The 15,364-nt window shown below is 42.1% G+C and overlaps 1 long non-coding RNA gene across 1 annotated transcript; it reads left to right on the plus strand.

The window, feature by feature from the left end:
• The first annotated feature begins 1,778 nt into the window (after nucleotides 1–1,778).
• LOC125103224 (uncharacterized) lies at nucleotides 1,779–14,032 on the plus strand. The gene is made up of 3 exons (XR_007128323.1): nucleotides 1,779–1,908; nucleotides 11,160–11,242; nucleotides 12,928–14,032. It is a non-coding gene; the product is annotated as an uncharacterized LOC125103224 (long non-coding RNA).
• The last annotated feature ends 1,332 nt before the right edge of the window (nucleotides 14,033–15,364 follow it).

Here is a 15,364-nt window from a genome sequence, read left to right on the forward strand (position 1 = left end):
TTTCTTTCACATTTCTTATAAGGCTGGTTTAGTGGTAATAAACTACTGTCTGTATATTTGTTTGGGAAACTTTTTTTAATTTTTAAAAAGTTTTTATATTAATTCCCATTAGTTAACATACAGTGTTCTATTAGTTTCATGTACACAGTATAGTGATTCAACAATTCCATATATCACCCAGTGCTCATCACAAGTGTACTTTTTAATCCCTGTCACCTATTTAACCCACTTACCTCCCTTTGGTAACCATCAATTTGTTTTCTGTAGTTAAGGTCTGTTTACTGGTTTGTCTCTCTTTTTCTCCCTTTGCTTGTTTGCTCTGTCAAATTCCACATGTGAGTGAAATCATACAGAATTTGTCTTTCTCTGACTTATTTTGCTTAGCTAGTATACTCTCTACTCCATCCATTTTGTTCCAGATGTCAAGATTTTATTCTTTCTTATAGCTAAGTAATATTTGTGTGTGTGTGTATGCATGTCAGATCTTCTTTATCCATTCATTAGTCTATGGACTAATGTCCATAGACATTATGTTTCCATAATTTGGCAATCGTAGATAACACTGCTGTACACACTAAGGTGCATATATATCCCTTTGAATTAGTATTTTTGTATTTTTTTTTTAAGATTTTATTTATTTATTTGACAGAGACACAGTGAGAGAGGGAACACAGCAGAGAGAGAGGGAGAAGCAGGCTTCCTGCAGAGCAGAGATCCCAATGCGGGCTTGATCCCAGGACCCTGAGCTGAAGGCAGACACCTAACAACTGAGCCACCCAGGTTACTGTATTTTTGTATTCTTTGTGTAAATACCTGGTTATGTAATTGCTAGATCATGGTTCTATTTTTAACTTTTTGAGGAAACTCCATACTCTTTTCCAGAGTGGCTGTACCAATTTGCATTCCCACTAACAGTGCACAAGTGTTGGTTTTTCTCCATATCTTGTCAATACCTGTTTTTTCTTGTGTTGTTGATGTTGGGAATTTTTTGGTTACTGATTCAATTTCTTTCCTAATTGTCAGTCTGTTCAAATGTTCTGTTTCTTCCTGTTTCAGTTCTGGTAATTTATATGTTTCTAGGAATTTATCTATTTTTGTCTAGGTTGTCCAATTTGTTGGCATTTACTTTTTCATAATATTTTCTTATAATTGCTTGTTTTTCTGTGTGTTGGTTTTGTTATTTCTCTTCTCTCATTTGTGATTTTATATATTTGAGTCCTTTCTCCTTTTTTCTTGATAAATTTGGCTAGAGGTTTATCAGTCTTATTGATATTTTTCCAAAGAACTGGCTCCTGGTTTCATCTGTCCTGTTGAGTTTTTTTCATTTCTATATCATTTATTTCTGCTCTAATCTTTATTATTTCCTTCCTCCTGATGGTTTTGTTTGTTCTTTGTCTAGCTCCTTTAGATATAAGGTTAGGTTGTTTATTTGAGATTTTTCTTGCTTCTTGAGTGTAGGCTTGTATTGTTATAACCTCGCTCTTAGAACCATTTTTGCTGCATTGCAAAGGTTTTGGACCATTGTATTTTCACACTTATTTCCAGGAACTTTACTTCTTTTATTTCCTGGTTGACTCATTCATTGTTTAGTAAGTAGCATGTTATTTAACCTCCATCTCTTTGTGGTCTTTGCAGATTTTTTTCTTGTGCTTGACTTCTAGTTTCATAGCCTTGTGGTTAGGAAAGATGCACGGGATGACTTTGATCTTCTGGAATTTGTTGAGGCTTGTTTTGTGGGCTAATATGTAATCTGTTCTGGAGAATGTTCCATGTGCACTTGTAAAGAATGTGCATTCTGCTTTAGGATGGAATGTCCTGACTATAGCTGTTAAATCTGTCTAATCTAGGGTGTCATTCAAAGCCATTGTTTCTTTGTCGATTTTCTCTTTAGACGATCTGTTCATTGAGGTAAGTGGGGTGTTAGTCTTCTGTTATTGTATTATTGTTGACTCATTCCTTTATGTTATTACTGTTTTATGTGTGCTTGGGTGCTCCCAAGTTGAGTGCATAAATACTTAGAGTTGTTATGTCTTCTCCTCTGTTATTGTGTCCTTCTTTATCTTCTAGCAGGACAGCTATAGTTAAGTGGGTGTAAGCTGAGGTATTCCAGGGTTCTTAGTGTGTGGGGTGCCCTGGTGGGGTGATTAGAGTCAAGGCCAGCATGGGCCAGGTTGTCCTGAGGTCCTCTAGCCCTGAGGACAGACATCCTGGTAGAGAGTAGTCCAGGTGTCCTCGGGTTGTCTATACAGGGAGAGCCTTGGTGGGGCAGCTAGAACTGAGGGAGGCACTGGCCAGGCCTTCCTGGGGTGCTCTGCATAGGGGGAAGTTTGGTGGGGCAGCTAGAGCCAAGGCAGGCATGAGCCAGAAGGTCCTGGATTGCTCTGTGCCATAGATGCCTTGGCAAGCTGTCTGGAGCCAAAGTGGTGTGGGCCTGGAGTGTTCTGGGGTGCGTTGCACCTTGGTATGATAGCTAGAGCTGCAGTGAGCCTGGACCAGGGAGTTCTGGGGCTGCCTTGGTGGGGCAGCTGGGGCTGGGGTCATTTAGGGCCCAAAGGCTCACTGAGGCAGTAAGCCAGTGGTGGCACCCAGGCCTTGTTCCTGTCCATTGTGGAGTGGGAATGTAAATCATGGTGCTCACCAGCCCTTCTGGTCCGGAGAGAGTTCCCCCACCATTTGGTGGAGTTTTATGACTGGCTCTTTTATATTTTAGTTGCTCTTCTATTTTGTTTCATTTTCATTTTTTAAAAGATTTTATTTCTTTATTTGAGCGAGAGATAGGGAGCACGAGCAGGGGGAGGGGCAGAGGGACAGGGCTTCACCAACTGAACCACCCAGGTGCCTCTAGTTGCTCTTTTACTTTTTTAAAAAAGATTTTATTTATTTATTTGACAGAGATCACAAGTAGGCAGAGAGGCAGGCAGAGAGAGAGGAAGGGAAGCAGGCTCCCCACTGAGCAGAGAGCCCGATGCCGGACTCGATCCCAGGACCCTGAGATCATGACCTGAGCCAAAGGCAGAGATTTAACCCACTGAGCCACCCAGGCGCTTTCCAGTTGCTCTTTTAAACGCTGTGTTTTGTTTTGTTTTTTTCTGTGCCCCAGGGCATTCGGGGCTGGTGTGGGTGAAGGCCCAGGGCTCGCTGAGGCAGCCAGCCGGTTATGCTGCTTGGACTCTGTTCCCATGTGCACTATCAGGGTGAGGGGGAGCATAAACCACGGCACTCATGTGCCTCTCAGACCTGGAGAGAGTTCCGGGACTGGTTCCTTTATATTCTAGTTCTCCTTTTAAAACACAGCTTTAAAAAAAATAATAAATAAATAAAATAAAATAAAATAAAACACAGCTTTTTGGTGGCGGGGTGGGGGGTACCTGGGTGGCTCAGTGGGTTAAGCATCTACCTTTGGCTCAGGTCATGATCCTGGGGTTCTGGGATTGAGTCCCACATGGGGCTTCCTGCTCAGTGGGGAGCCTGCTTCTCCCTCTCCCTCTGCCTGCTGCTCCCCGTGCTTGTGCTCTCTCTCTGTATCAAATAAATAAATAAAATCTTTAAAAAAAAAAAAAAAAAAAAACAGGGGCGCCTGGGTGGCTCAGTGGATTAAGCCGCTGCCTTCGGCTCGGGTCATGATCTCAGGGTCCTGGGATCGAGTCCCGCATCGGGCTCTCTGCTCAGCGGGGTGCCTGCTTCCCTCTCTCTCTCTCTCTGCCTGCCTCTCCGTCTACTTGTGATCTCTCTCTGTCAAATAAATAAATAAAATCTTTAAAAAAAAAAAAAAAACACAGCTTTTGTGTGTGTGTGTGATAAGGGAAGCAGATCCACTTACCATCTCTCAGCACCTCCCTCCTCGCTGACCTTTGCAGTGTGAGGGATAGTTGTTCCCTTCACAAGTGTGTTTTCATCTCCCATGCTATTCTCAGTGTGGTCTTTTCTTTGTGCAGAAGTTGTTCAGTCAGCCATCACTTCCTCCTCAGGAGGAATTGCTTTATGAAAAGATGTAGATTTGGTGCATCCCTGGAGGGGGTGGGTTCAGGTTGTTCCTGCATTACCATCTTGGATCAGAACTTAGGGATCATTTAATGTACACAGCACAGAGGTGCTTCGGAATCAGGAATTTAAAAGGAATATTCCTAGACCTCAAGGAACCCAGACTTTAATTGAGGGAAATCGATGTGTAAAAACTTTAAAATTGTCTGTGATAACAGATGAGGAGAACAAAGGCAAGAAAAATGCAGCTAAAATTAAATTTCCTTATAGTTTTTAGCCCACTGATAAATACCTGAGGGTTACAGAGCATGACATTCCTCAAGGACTCATGACTGCCTTCATGTTAATTTTTTTAAAGATTTTATTTGAGAGAGAGTGAGCACGTGAGTGTGTGCACAAGTTGGGGGAGGGACAGAGGGAGAAGCAGGCTCCCTGTTGAGCGGGGAGCAGGATGTAGGGCTTGATCTCGGGACCCTGGGATCATGACCTGAGCCCTATGCAGACGCTTAACCCACTGAGCCACCCAGGGGCCCCAGTGTTAATATTTTGCTAGAGACTAAAATTACCTTATTTTGACAATAATAGTTAGATCTCCAGATCCTGTCATTCTTCTTTAACATGTGGAAATCCCTTTAGAGACTTACGGTATCTCTGTGCACCACCCCTCCAAACTTAAAGTATATAATCAGCCACTCTTCACAATCACAACTGCAGCTATCTGTCCACAGGTCCTGTGCCTGTGCTATAATCATCTTTTTGCACTGAAAAATGTCTTAAGAATTCTTTCTTGAGGGGCACCTGGGTGGCTCAGTGGGTTAAGCTGCTGCCTTCGGCTCAGGTCATGATCTCAGGGTCCTGGGATCGAGCCCCGCATTGGGCTCTCTGCTCGGCAGGGAGCCTGCTTCCTCCTCTCTCTCTACCTGCCTCTCTGCCTGCTTGTGATCTCTCTCTGTTAAATAAATAAATAAAATCTTTAAAAAAAAAAAAAAAAAAGAATTCTTTCTTGAGCATTGTGCTTGATGGCCCACATCATTTTTGGTGTCCCCTGTATACAGGGATTCTGCATCATCCTTCATTTGGACTTCGAGCCTCAGTGCAAACTTGATGAGTTACTAATGCTTAGGCTCCCGTGGGAGGTTTCCTCCTCATTAGTCTAATGTGATCCCCTCCACATTTCTGGTTTAGCAACTTCTGCCCAGGAGACCTCTGCCTAGAGCTGGCTAAAACAGGTACCCTGACTGAATTAAAACCCAGCCAGGGACCATTTCCTGGGGAAGTCAGCTATCAAAACCACATGTGTTGGAATGTCACTTAGACCATGATGGATTTCCATCTTTACTATTCTTCCTCAGTGTCCTCTACTGACAATTTAAATTGTAACATTAGGTATTTCCTCCTGCAAATTGTTAGCATCTCCATGGGTTAAGATGGCAGGCTCTATTGGTTCACCTACTGGCACCTGTTGTGTCCTGGGAAAAACAATAGGGAAGCAAAGAGATGTTGACATCCCTCCAGTAAATAAGTCAGTATTTTAACAGCTTTTTGAAGGATGCCTCTGGTCTCTCTGAACACTAGGAACCCTTGACATAATCCTGAATGGGATGCCATCAAGCAGTCCACGAGGGATTATGATAATGGACTTTTCTCCTTTTATGGGAATGGAATTTTCCTCTTGGGGGTGTCTTCCTCCCTTGGGGTATCTCTTAACCCATTGGAACCGATTTGGATTGCAAGATTTAAAAGAAGAAAAGACTCATCATCTTCTGCAATAATGCATGGTCTCAGTACTCCTTAGGAGTTGAGGGGGAAAAATAGCCCAATAATGGGATAACAGACTTCAGTACTACATACCAGTTAGATCTCTTCTGCAGAAAACAAGGCAAGAGGATTGAAGTGCCCTATCTATGTCCAGGCCTTATGGCCTTAAATTAAGATCCTGACTTCAGGGCTTCTTGCAAAATTTTTTCTGCCATTAAACAAGCTAATGAATCCCCCCAACATATTGGATGATAACTGTCTGAATAAGCCCCCTCCTCCCAAAGAACTTGGGTTCTGGGAGGAATCACCAGCCAGCTCAAAGAAGACATTGAATCTGTTACTATCCCTCCTTCTTAAAAGCCCCAAGACCCTTCTGCTCCAGCTGGGCATACCAGGAGTAGAATTCCCTGTCTTCTGGGAGCTCCTTCTAAACCTGGACTCTATCCTGTTAGGGAGGTTGCTAATGGAGACAGTGGACGTGATTAGAGTCCATGTCCCATTATCCATGGCAGACTTGGCTCAGATAAAACAATTAGGATGATATTCTGAAAACTCTTAATTTATTGAGGGTTTTCAGCAATTATCTATTAGGTTTGAACTCATTGTTGTACCCCTGAAAAAAAGAACCTTATCTGGGCAGGGGCTCAAGAATTTGTTGATGAACTAGCAGCCAGAGCTAGAGATAGAGATGGTGGGAGGTGTTGCTATCCCAAATACCCAACCACACTGGCATTATCAAGGAGGGGAAAGATGAGTCCAAATGGTAACTTAATAGAGGAATGAAAAAAAGTATTTGATAAACCTGTAAGCTTTGTTAAAATTCATGGAATTACTCAAGGAGCTGATAAAAATCTAGCTCTATTTCAAGGTCATCTGCTAGAAGCCATCCTTACATATACAAACCTGGACTCCATTTCACCTGAGGGAACACTTAGATTATGCATGCATTTTATAAGTCAGTTGGAGCCTGACATCCACTGAAAATTGACTAGAGTGACTTTAGGTCCTCAAACCCCCACCCAGCACCTACTAAAGTTCACTACTGGAGTTTTTAATAATAGAAAGTTTTAAGACAGGGAAAGGACCGGAGAGCTAAGCTGCAGGGTAAAATACAGGTTCAAATATTGGCTGCCGCTCTTCGCGGATCCCCCACAACACCAGACTAACCAGGGGCCAAAGAAAAAGCCGGCATCAGACCAAGGACCAGGTAAGACCCATGCTATGGGTGTGGCCAGATTGGACATTGGAGCAAGGAATGTCCAAAAAAAGCTCTCCACCGGGGCCATGTCCTGTCTGTAAGGAAGAAGGACATTGGAAGAGAGACTGTCCTCATCTCCAGAGAGAGAGGAAGACAGGAACTCACTTCTTCGCCTGAGAGCGGGAACCTGAGGATCTGGCATGATGGGGCCCTGAGGCTGGTCTGGCTGCCTTTGACATCCAGATGACTGAGCCCCAGGTTACCCTGGATGTGGAAGGTAAGTTTATCAATATCCTTATTGGTACAGGAGCCATTTACTCTGTTTTTTACTCTGCACTCAGGCCCTAGTTATCTTTCTTTCTCTCTCTCTCTTTCTTTGTTTCTTTCATTTATTTATTTATTTTTTTTAGAGAGAGTGAGTGGAGTGGGGAGGTGTACAGGGAGAGAGAGAATCCCAGGTAGGCTTTACATTCGGCATGTAACCCAACTCAGGGTTTGATCTCGTGACCCCAAGATCATGACCTGAGTGGAAACCAGGGTAGGATGCCTAACCCCAACCACCCCAGCCCTACTTGTCTTTCTAACCACAATATTGTTGGCATAGAAGGGGAAACTAAAATGAAATGTCAGACAATTCCTTTAACTTGTAAATATAGAAGTCAGTTGGAGACTCGTGTTTTTCTAGTCCTTCCATCTTGTCTCACTCCATCACTTGGAAGAGACTTAACACATAAACTAGGAAGCAGGTTTGCTCTTACTAAAGAGGAGAATGGCTTTTCTCTTTAACACTTGGAGAATTAAAACCTTGCCCTGTTATCCCTTCTAATATTTGGAAGGAAGTAAATCCATAGGTCTGGGATTGCAGTGTCCCAGGACAGGCTCTTAAAGACCAACTAGTTAAAATGACCTTAAAGGATCCAACCTCTATACATCATAAAAAAAATAGATATATCCCTTAAAACCTGAGGCAAAAGCTGGGTTATAATCACTTATTGGTAAGTTTCTCAAACATGGTATGTTAAGGCCTTGTCAGTCTCCTTATAATACTCAGAGTTTACCAGTTAAAAGGCAAATGGAGACTATTGAATGGCATAAGATTCAAGGGCAATAAATGAAGCCATTGTACCTATTTATCCCATAGTGCCAAATCCCTATACTATTCTCACCCAGGTCCCTGGGGATGCTAACTGGCTTACAGCACTTGACTTAAAAGACACCTTCTTCTGCAGCCTTCTAAGTGAAGAAACACAGCCACTACTTGCTGTTGAATAGGCCTCACGTTCAAGCCCAGAGGCTGCTCAGTTAACTTGGACAGTCTTGCCATGAGGATTTAGAGACTGTCCTCACCTATTTGGGGCTGTACTTAGTAAAGACTTTGGTGATAGATCCTTGATCTATCGTCCCCTTGAGGAATGATAATTCAATATGTGGATATTTTACTCTGTAGTCCCACAAAAGAAATATCTGAGAGTAATTGTGTAACTTTTTATTTATTTATTTATTTTAGGATTTTGTTTATTTATTTACCTCACAGAGATCACAAGCAGGCAGAGAGGCAGGCAGAGACGGGGGTGGGGGGCGGGGGGGAAGCAGGCTCCCCGCTGAGCAGAGAGCCCAATTCGGGGCTCGATCCCAGGACCCTGGGATCATGACCTGAGCTGAAAGCAGAAGCTTTAACCCACTGAGTCACCCAGGTGCCCCTATAACTTTTTATTTCTTGGTAAATGGGATAGCATGTTTCTCTTAAGAAGCACAGATATCTAAACAAAAGGTGTACCTATCTGTGATACGAATTAACCCAGGCTCACCATACCCTGTCCGCTGATAGGAAAAAGACTGTGTTATCTCAGACCCTCCGCTACAAAGAAACAACTCCATATTTTCCCAGCTGTGGCAGGATTTTGCCACCTATGGATGGCTGGATTTGGGTTCTTTGAATCATTGTATGATTCAGTTAAAGGCCCTGATAAGGAACATTTACTCTGGACTAAAGCCCAGCAGACAGCCTTTCAAACATTCAAAGCTAACCTTTTGTCGGCCCCAGCTTTGGCTTTACCAAATTTAGAAAAACCTTTTACTTTGTCTATAGCAGAAAAACAAGGACAAGCTTTGGGGCTGCTTACCCAGAAATTAGGGAACAAAACAAGAGTGCTGAGCTGTTTTTCAAGGGCCCTTGATAACTATAGCGTCAGGGTGGTTGCAGCAGCTCTCCTGGTAGAAGCAGCTTCAGAACTTACTGTGGGACAGTCCTTGACAGTGGTGACTCCACATCAGGTGCACAGTGTCCTAGAGACCAAAGGTGACCAATGGATGACAAGAGGCGGACGTACTAAATGCCAGGCTATGTTTACAGATATGTCTGAAATAATACTTAAAACCTGTCAAACTTTAAACCCAGCTACCCTGATGCCTGGACCTGACCATCTGACTTCTATGTTAGGACATGACTGCTTAGAAATTATTGATTTTGATTATTTTAGCTGACCAGACTTAAAAGATTCCCCCTATTGAAAATGCAGTGGATAGTAGATTTACCGATGGCAGTAGCTTCATGGATAAGGGAGAAGGAGAAGTCACTTATGCTGTAGTTAGCTTAATTAAGACCATTGAGGCCAAAGCCCTTCCAGTAAATACATCTTCCCAAAAGGCTAAATTAATAGCACTTACCCCTGCTCATCAATTGGCAAAAGGCCTAAAAGTTAATATTTATACTGACTCCTATGATTTTTCCTGGTGCTACATGCCCATGGAGCAATTTGGAAAGAAAGGGGATTACTATCAAGTCAGCTCCTCAGATAAGGGCCTGAAATAATTACCCTTCTTGAGGCCATAAATCTACCTACAGGGGTGGCTGTAATTCATCTCAAAGGACATCAAAAGGATAGGACCTTGGAATCTAAAGGAAACAGTTTGGCTGACCATGCAGCCAAACAGACAGCACAAAATTAACAAATATTAAGTCTTACATCAGTTTTAACTCCAATTATTAAGTGCGGGGGGGTGGTAGACAGGGGGAAGGGCAGAGGGTGAGGATGAGAGAGAATCTTAAGCTTGGATCTCACGAGCCTGAGATCATAACCTGAAGTGAAATAAAGAACACTTAACTGACTGAGCCCTCCAGGTGCCCCCATATCTTCAGACTGTTTAGACCAAGAGATTCACGTGGCCCAGAAACAAGTATATTTTTTAAAATGCACAGGACTGCCTTGTTAATGATGGGAACATCTCCATACCCAAAAATAACCGATGGGAGGTAAAATACAGGTTTACACCAGGCTACTCATTTGGGCAAAAAAACGCTTTAGAACGTTTAATAAAAAATATATTTGGTGGCATAAATTTAACAACTATAAAACAGATCTGTCGATCCTGTATTGTTTGTGTACAAGTAAATCTGGAAAGAGCTGTCCATCCTGCCTCCCCCCACTTTTGACACCAGTCCAAAGACATGGAACGTAACCAGGAGAGGACTGGCAGCTTGATTTCACACAGCTGCCTCCTTGCAAAGGCTCTAAGTTCCTACTAGTGTTTGTTGATACTTTTACTGGCTGGGTCAAGGCCTTTCAGTATAAAACTGAAAGAGCCATGGAAGTAACCAGAGTTTCGTTGTGAGACATTATTCCTAGATCTGGCCTTCCACGGACCCTTCAAAGTGGCAACAGACCTTTTACTGCACAAATAACAAATAGCACAGGGAGCTATTAAATATTAAAATAATTAAATATTTTCTATATCCACAATCCTCTGGAAAGATAGAGAAAGCTAATCCTACTTTAAAACAGCACCTTACTAAGTCTAGAGACCCGGGAAGATTGGGTTACTCTCTTATCACTAAGCTTTCTCAGAATGAGAACTGCTCCAGAAGAACCTATAGGTTATGAGATATTATATGGAAAACCATTTCTTACAGTGGACATGTGATAAGATAAAGATCATAACACTTTATGTAATGACTCATTTGAGGCTGGTTTAATTCCTAAGTTACTTAACAAATATGCTGATGACATGCTCCCCAAACCTGACTGAACTATAACTGAAAGCCCAGCCCATGCCAGCCCTGGAGACACGGCTTCTTTCCAAGATTGGAAGTCAAGCGCAGTGGGAGACTTAAATATAGAAGAGTTGATGTCAGGTCATATTATGTACTTCTACTGCAGGAAAATTAGGGGGACACTCTTCTTGGACTCTTGGATCTAAAATAAAACCTGTACTTCCTTCATAGGAAACCAGTGAACAAACTACCATGCCTTCTTACTCCTGTGAACCTTTAGAAGATTTGAAACTCCTCTTCAAACGACTATGAAGGTTGTATATTTTCTTTTTGTTCTTTGTTCACCAACATTAAGAGACAGTGCCTTTCTACAATGGGCACAACATTATGCTGAACTTCAAAATCAAACAATTTGTTGGCTGTGTGGAATTGTGCCCATGTCAAGTACATTCAAGTTACCCTGGTATGTTTCTCCTTTACAAGGTGCTGACTGGCACTCCTTATACACTTATATTTTAGATATGATACATAATCCTAACACCAGCATATAATGTGATAATTCTATCACGTTAAAAAAGTGTTTCTTCTTGGCCCATGATCGGTATGACTTGGAACTTTCCAGGTCATAGCCAGACTTTTTGATACCCTCAAACTATTAAGGTTGTTTTTTTTTTTTTTAAGATTTTATTTATTTATTTGACAGATCACAAGTAGGCAGAGAGGCAGGCAGAAGGAAAGGGGAAAGCAGGCTCCCTGCTGAGCAGAGGGCCCGATGCAGGACTCAATCCCAGGACCCTGAGATCATGACCTAAGCCAAAGGCAGAGGCTTAACCCGCTGAGCCACTCAAGCGCCCCTCAAACTATTAAGGTTTTAACTGAATTCACAAGCCTACAAATTAGTGTCTGTCAATGAGTGCTTAGATTAAAAAACCCTGCTTCTCAATATACCTATGATGGTATATACCAAATCTGGGATGATTATTTATGGTTCACACCAACTTCTGGACAACGCAATCAAAAGGCAGTTTTATGCTGACTACAAAGAAATCATACATGTGATACCTGGACAGCATTTGGGATGGCTATCGCTAGAAGATGCTCTCAAGCCATTGTACTCCAGGTTACCGATTAGTTTGCTACTGGCTGGGCAAGGCAACCCAGAATTAGATGGCTGGCTCCAAGTGGCCCCTGATGGTTACCTGGCTCTAACCCATGGCCCTGGTTTCCTCTGGGATGGACGTGTCATTGTACCTTGGGTTTTGCTTGGATTCATGGGCACGTTATCAAAACCATCACTACTCTGGCTAATCTTATTTTTTTTTTAAGATTTTATTTATTTATTTGACAGAGAGAGATCACAAGCAGGCAGAGAGGCAGGTAGAGAGAGAGGAGGAAGCAGGATCCCTGCTGAGCAGAGAGCCCGATGCGGGGCTCGATCCCAGGACCCTGAGATCATGACCTGAGCCGAAGGCAGCGGCTTAACCCACTGAGCCACCCAGGCGCCCCTGGCTAATCTTATTTAAAACAATGATAGACACAATCACTATTTCACTGGTATGATCATTTAACATCCATCTTTGTTCCCTCGATGGAACTGGAGGATGTCATTTGGCATATGGAATCCCTTACCGAAAGCACTATAAAAGCACTAAATGATTCACAAAGCAGTATTTTCTTACCTAATGCTGAAGTTACACAGAGGCTCAAAGCACTTCTACAAAATCAAATGGCCTTCGGTATTTAACAGCTGCACAAAGCGATACCAACCCTGTTATTAAAATGGAATATTGTGTATATATTCCAGTTCATCACAGAAAGGTAACAGGATTGCTAAAAGATATGAATACTCAAATTGGCACTTTACACGATCCCTCCCTCTCCTTTAATGATTGGCTAAACTCCTGGACTGGAGGAGGATCTTGATCAACTATCAAAGGTCTTTTTATTGGGCTTCTTTTTCCCATAACAATCTCCATTTTCTTTTGTTGTTTTTTTCCAGTGTTTCCTCGCCTGGTCTCCCTGGGGAGACTCTTCCAACTGCCGTTACTTCAAGCTGACCGATGATCTTTTCTACTTGAGGAGATTTGCATGGGTTTGTCTACCTTGGATTCGGCTGCCTCTGCCTTTGGTAACTCCTCTGTATAAATTCCCCAACTGACCGATGTTGACTTGTAGGTAGGGACATCGCTGTTCCCCTCTTCAGCAGGAAGAAGTTACAGAAGATAAAAACCTTCCAGCCTCAGCAACCTTAAAGATTGAAGGGTCAAAATTGTTCAGGGGGTGGGGGAGGATGATGAGGAGAACAAAGGCAAGAGAAATGCAGCTAAAATTAAATTACCTCACAGTTTTCAGCCCACTGGTAAATACACAAGACCTGCAGAGCATGACATTCCTCAAGGAACTCGTGGCTGCCTTCATGTTAATGTTTTGCTAGAGACTAAAAGCAACCTTGTCTTGACAATAATAGCCAGATCTCCAGGATCCTATAAATATTCTTTCACATGTGGAAATCCCTTTAGAGACTTACATTATCTATATACTTTTAAGTTTGGGGGGTGGGTGGCATGTAATCAGTTGCTCCTCACAATCCTAAGTACAACTCATTGCCCCCCAGGGGTCTTATGCCTGTGCTATAATAAAGGCACCTTCTTGTACCGTAAGATGTCTCAAGAATTCTTTCTCCACAACACCACATCAGTAACTGCTAGGAGAGCAGTAATATGGGGTATTTAGGAAACACAGACCAGGGCTACGTTCTGGTGGAGTGGGGGAGTGTATTACAGAGGGGCTGAGCCTCAGGTTAAGAGGGAATCCTGTTAGCTCCATGATTGGCTCAGTGATCCCTGTAGCCAGTTACACTGGTTAAGAAGCTGTGAGGGTTGAGCTTAGCCCACATCATTCTCTTGCTCTCACTGGTTGGGGACGTGCCTGTCCATCACTGTAGCCACCTGCCTCATGGGGCTCTTCAGCATCTGAGGTACAGATCATGTGAACTGAGATGTGCTGTAAATGTAAATTATATTGCAGATTTCAGAAATTAAGAATGAGTGTAAAAAAAATCACATTAATATTTTTATATTACATGTTCAAATGATAACTGTCTTGGATCCATTGAATTAAAGTCTATTATTGAAATTAATTTCATCTCCTCTTACTTTTTTTTTTTTTGTTAGTATTGCTCCAGAAAACTTAAAATATTTAATTTATGTAGTTTAAATTTGAACTAGGCGATGCTGGTCTAAGTCATTGGTTCAGCTCCAGTAGGAATTCTAGAATGTTGGAGTTCTGATGTGACCTCTTTAGAAGTGGACCCTTGGCTCTGCCACGGAGTCAGCCACTCCTCAGTAACTAGGGTAAGCTTACACACGTGTAAGTAAGCTCTCTTAACACCAGGGTTGTTTTAACTTTTAAAGTGGGGACAATAATGCTTATGAATTGTGAACATACACAATTGGTTTATATTCCCTATAAACCAAAGCTTATTCCCCATACATAACACATTTAAGCTCTTAAAATGTTTAAACAGCTCTGTCAAGGTGTCATTTAGAAATAATAAACTCTTAATGAACGTTATCAAGACACAAATTTATGGAGTGCTTCCTACTGCCAAGCCCTTGGTATGAGTTCCCTCCTGTAATTTTTGAGGCTCTAGTTTTATCGCCTTTGGCAAACCAGTTCACCATTCCAGGTCCTCATTTCCTCACCTCTGCACTGGGATGGTTGATCAGTAAATGATTTCTAAGATAAATTCTAGCTTTGACATCCTATGTTTCCTCTGAATTTAAAAAAAAAAATTAGCTCTCATATTTATAGTATTCCAAAGAGCTATCTTCCAGTGGTTGGTTTCTTTTTGTCATCTCTTGTTCTTGTTTCCCTGGTTGTATTTCTTCTTTCATCTCTCTAGAGATGCATAATGTTGGTTTGTTCTTAAATTTTTCTCCTACTATCTGTCCTTTCCTGTTTCTCTATAATTCTTGTTCTTTTTCTCTGTAAGTTTCCTTCCTTTTTTTTTTCTTTATTTTTAAAAATTATTTTATGTTAGTCAGCATACAGTACATCATTAGTTTTTGGTGCAGTGTTCCATGATTCACTGTTTGCATATAACCGGGTGCTCTGTGCAATGTGTGCCCTCCATAATACCCATCTCTGGGCTCACCCATCCCCCTACCCCCCACCCTTAAAACCCTCTGTTTCCAGAATCTGTAGTCTCTCATGGTTTGTCTCCCCTCTGATTTCTCCCCCTTCATTTTTTCCTTCCTTCTCCTAATGTTCTCCATGCTATTCCTTATGTCCCTCACATAAGTGAAACCATATGATAATTGACTTTTTCTTCTTGACTTCTTTCACTCAGCATAATCTCCTCCAGTCCCATCTACATTGAGGAAAAAGCTGGGTATTCATCCTTCTCTATCTTTTGTGTTAAAGACTTTCCCCTC

Source organism: Lutra lutra, chromosome 6, assembly GCF_902655055.1.
Source record: "Lutra lutra chromosome 6, mLutLut1.2, whole genome shotgun sequence".
Lineage (NCBI taxonomy): Eukaryota > Metazoa > Chordata > Mammalia > Carnivora > Mustelidae > Lutra > Lutra lutra.